Source organism: Marmota marmota, unplaced genomic scaffold (genome assembly GCF_001458135.2).
Source record: "Marmota marmota marmota unplaced genomic scaffold, marMar, whole genome shotgun sequence".
Classification (NCBI taxonomy): domain Eukaryota; kingdom Metazoa; phylum Chordata; class Mammalia; order Rodentia; family Sciuridae; genus Marmota; species Marmota marmota.
The window spans coordinates 1,915,467-1,919,823 of NW_026000026.1; the positions used below are offsets into that span (position 1 = coordinate 1,915,467).

General features: G+C 64.7%; 1 protein-coding gene across 1 annotated transcript in view; it reads right to left on the reverse strand.

Moving 5' to 3' along the window:
• Nucleotides 1-4,357, reverse strand: part of Cdh4 (cadherin 4) — a 251,233-nt gene that overhangs the window by 20,732 nt on the left and 226,144 nt on the right. The window lies entirely within an intron of this gene.

The window sequence follows — 4,357 nt, forward strand, 5'->3', positions numbered from 1 at the left end:
ACAGCCGGGGAGGTGGCCTGGGCCACCGCTTCGAGGCCAGGGAGACGGGGTGGGGGTGGGGGGGTGGGAGGTACGTGGGGCATCGAGGGAGGGTTGCAGGGCTCCAGCGGGCCTGCGGTGCCTTGGCTCCTGGTGCACAGATGGAGACGCAGCAAGCCCCGCCCACACAGGGGCCAGGCCCCGCCTCCTGAGCACAGATGCAGACCCAGCAAGCCCCGCCCACACAGGGGCCAGGCCCCGCCTCAGGCCCTGCCCAGCCTTTCCTGTGGGTGCAGAGACCAGTGCAGACACAGTGGGAGGGCATGGGACAGCGTGTTGTGCTCACAGGTGGGAGAAGGTGGTGATGGGTGGCAGGTGTGAGAGGCTTCTGGAATCAGAATCATCTCTGGGCTCCTCCCCTATGTCCTGCCATGGGTTTGGGCTTGGGGTTGTCCATTGTGGACAGGCAGGTGACCAAACGTGGGGCCACGGCCCCTCCTCCTATCACATCAGGGAGGGCTGCAGCCCCTCCTGCCAGGCCCCCTGAGCAAGGGAGACAGTGTGGCGTGTGGGCCTGTGAGTGTGCCCGTGAGTGTGTGAGCGTGTCTGCCACTGGCCTCGAGCTGAGATGGGTACTGACGTTTGAAGCAGAGGCTGCGTTTGTTCTGCCCGGGCCTTTGAATGCACGCGGTGGCCTGGCACTGTGCAGTTTGAGCACAGGACACAGAGAGCTCCCTAGGGCCTGGGACCTCAGGGGTCCTGCAGGAGCAAAGCCACGACCACCTACCTCGGTCCTGGGTCCTGGCCTGTCGGCCTGAGCTTCCCAGGGGCTGTGGTCAGCCAGGGGGACAAGCCAGAGGGCCAGACGCACCCGTGCCGCTTGGGGAATAGGTTTGTTGGTACAGATCCTGTCTAGTACTTTCGTCTGTCTCCTTTCCTGCCGTGGGTCGAGCCGAGTAGCCAGGACAGAGGCGGTATGGCCACCCTCTGGCCCTTCATAGAAAATGGCTGCAGATCCCTGTTCTAGACCCCTGTGGCCCCATCTCAGTGCCTGCTCAGAAGTGGGCACCTGGCCCAAGCAGCCATTCAGGACTCAATTCTGGTGTTTCTGCCTCTGTCCTGCACATTGTGACCATAGGAGCCTGCAGGTGTTGGGGTGGGTGGGGTGGTTTGTGTGTAGGGACTGCCACACGCAGCTTGGGAACAAAGCAGTCCAGAGGAAGTGTGGCTGAAGAGGGGCCCTAGTGATGCTGTTGGAACCTGGATACAGCCATGCCTGAAGTCATGCTTCCCAGGACCTTTCAGCCTCTGTATATGAGGCCCTCTCTTTGTTCAAGCTGCCAGGGTCAGTGTTGCGGACATTGGTCAGGCTTCCTGGCTCTCCAGCACCTTCTGAACTCTTCATTGTTTCCTAGCCTCCTCTGTAGCCACATGGGGGCCAGATGACTTAGGACCTGCCCGAGTCTGACTCCCAGTACCTGGTGCTGTTCGCAGGAGGGGCCTATTTAAGTCATGTGGCTTCCCAGAGAAGGGCCTGGTGGACACCTGCTTAGGACCCTCTCAGTCACCTTCCTAAATGTTCAGGTTTCTGGGTGCAGGGAGAACCTCTCAGCCCATGGCAAGCAAAGGCTGGTGTCCGGGAGGAGGTCTCCGGGGCCTCCCCAAGGGGTCTCCGCCTGGGAGGAGCCAGAACCCAAGGGCACGGGGTCCCCAGTGCAGGGGGTCCCAGCTTCTCCGAGGCCCTTGGAGCACAGTCCCGGCTCGAAGCAGAGACCACTGTCCACCCACGGGAGGCCCCTTAGCAGCCAGAGGGCTGGGGGTGGGGGGGCGCGTGAGGCACAGCCAGGTCCAGGGAGAACCTGCTCAGTGTCCTGCCTCACGGCGTCCAAGAAGCCCAGTGGCCTTCGAGGTGCCACGCTGGCACCTGCTCGGGGAGCAGCCCCACCTTCATTGTCTGGTGAAGTGTCCTTAGAGCCTGATTCGGTTAAGGAAACCCAGAGAGGTTGGGCAACCTGCCCATGGTCACACAGCTCTCAGTGGTGCAGCAGGGGCTCCCCACAAAGTGTGTCTGAGCAGGAAGGGCCCATGCGGCCCCTGCTCTGGCTCCTGTGGGCCGCAGAGCAGGAGGACCCTGCCAGGTGACAATGCCAAGCCCCCCCTCGCTTTCCCCCTCCATTGCTGGTAACAACGTCAGGGCCAGCCAGTGGCTCCCCTCCGGCCTCACCTAGCGGCCCTGAGGGAACGCGCCCTTGCTCCCAGAGCAGGCCTCAGCCTGAGGGGACTGCAGGGGACAGCGTGTTCTCCAGGAGCCCTCACCCAGGCCCCAGCTGCAGTGGTCAGGCCTCGCATGGGCTCGGGGGTCCTGCAGTGGCCCTGAGCCTGCACTGCCCGGCAGTGTCTCCTCCCTGGAGGGCCCTGGTCCCAGCTCAGGCAGGCCCCACGGGGAAGAGCCGCAGGGCAGCGTGGCCAGTCATCTGCCCCAGCTTCCTTCTCCACGTCTCCCAGTGGGGCTTGTCCCGGGAGGCCTGCCCCACACTGCAGCTCTCCTGCCTGGAGCAGGGACAAGGAGACCGCTCCCCCACTGCCCCGGCTGAGCCGCCTCTGCCGCCTTTGTTGCCTCATCCCCTCCAGCTGGGGTCCTAACGAGGGCGGGGTCCTCTGGCCACTCCCCGGCACAGCCCTTGTTCAAGGGCAGTTAGGGGCTGTGCCCAGCCTGGGCTCAGTGACCAGGGCACTTAGGGGTGGTAAGGCCCTCTTGCTGGTCCTCTGCCCAGCGGGAGCTCGGGGACCCTCCCTGTGATGAGCACAGGGCAGCGGCCCTGGCTACCCCGTCCCCCTTTGTCGTCTCCCGTTTGGAAGCCTCCCAGGATGCCCGGCTCTTGGCACGACGTTTCAGTTCCCGAAGCTCAGTCCTCTGCAGCAGACAGGCAGGATTTGGCTTCAGAACTCAGAGCTGTGGGCTCTGAGGCTCTTTCCCCAGGAGGAACTTGCAGGCCGGGTTCGTGCCTCCTCTGTCTGTGGGTGGGATCCTGCGGTCCTGGGGCCGGGGTGGCAGGGCCGGGGCCGGGGCTCAGTGGGCAGCGTCTTCCCATCAGAGCAGGCTGCGAGGGAGTCACGAGCCAGGCGTGCTGCCCAGCAGCCGCCCCCGAGGCCCATCCACCTCCCCACCCACCGTCAGGAGGAGCAGTCAGGAAACTGAGGCCCAGAAGGCTCTGGCACCCACCCAGGCCGGCATTGGCCAGTGGGGGGCCAGGGTGGGGCTGGGTCTGCTGCAGTGTCCTCGCTGGACCCATGGCCACCTCCCCCTGCCTGCAGCTTGGTGGGCCAGGTCTGGAGCATCCCAGGACTGTGGAGAGGTGACCCCGGGCCTAGGAATCTTCCTGTGTCCCCACACGGGGACCACCCCTCCCAGAGGACAGGGGCCTATGCTCTGCCTTCTGTCAGGCCTGCTCCCTGGGCTGGGCCTGGGTCCCTCACCCCTGCTCATAATGAGGCCACAGCTGTCCCCAGAAGTGGATTCTGGCCTGGTGGGAGGGTCAGGGAGGGAGTCAAAATTGGGTGGGGATGGGAGATCTGACCCCTGGCCCTGCAGCTCAGAGGGGCTGGCACTCAGAGGGTCCAGCGCTCAGAGGGGCCAGCGCTCAGACGGGCCAGCGCTCAGGGGGACTGGCTCCAATGACCCCTTTGTGGCTGAGGTCTGCACTGCACACCTGAGCCCGATCAGGGGCAACAGGTCCACTCCAATTTCAAGACGCCACCGTTTTACTCTCAGAACACCGTGCTGGTCAGAATTTCTCTCTTCTGGGTTTGTGCCCTTAATGGAGGAGCTGGGAGGTGAGGCTCACTCTCAGGCTGAGGTGCCAAGGTGGCCACTAGTGGAAGCTGGCCTGGACAAGTCCAGCAGTCCCAGGGCAGTGCCAGGCCAGCCCGTGGTGCGTCTGGCCCCCAAAACCTCAGCCGTCTCCCGGCACCAGGCAGACCCTGGGGCAGCCCTGCTGCGTGGTCTCCAGGCTCCTGGGCAGACCTCGGCTCCCCGTGACTCCTGTCCAGCCTCTGAGCGAGGCGTCTCTGTGAGACTCCAGAGGTTTAGATCACGTCCCCTGAAGACCAGTGAGGGAGGCCTGGCCCCAGACCCTGGTGCTGCTGGAGGGGCCAGCCCGAGGAGGGGGCCGAGCAGGAAGTGAGGTCAGGCGCCCTTGGGAGGGCGGGGACCTGGCCCCCGGGCAGGAGCAGACTTTCTCCCCCAGGTGCCCCCTCCACAGGTCCACGGCCACAGGCCAGTCCACCAAGGACTCCACCAGAGTGAACCCTCAGCCCAAGCTGCTGACCTCAGTGTTGTCACAGAGCCCGGAGCCGACACTGTGGTCACCCCTCCAGC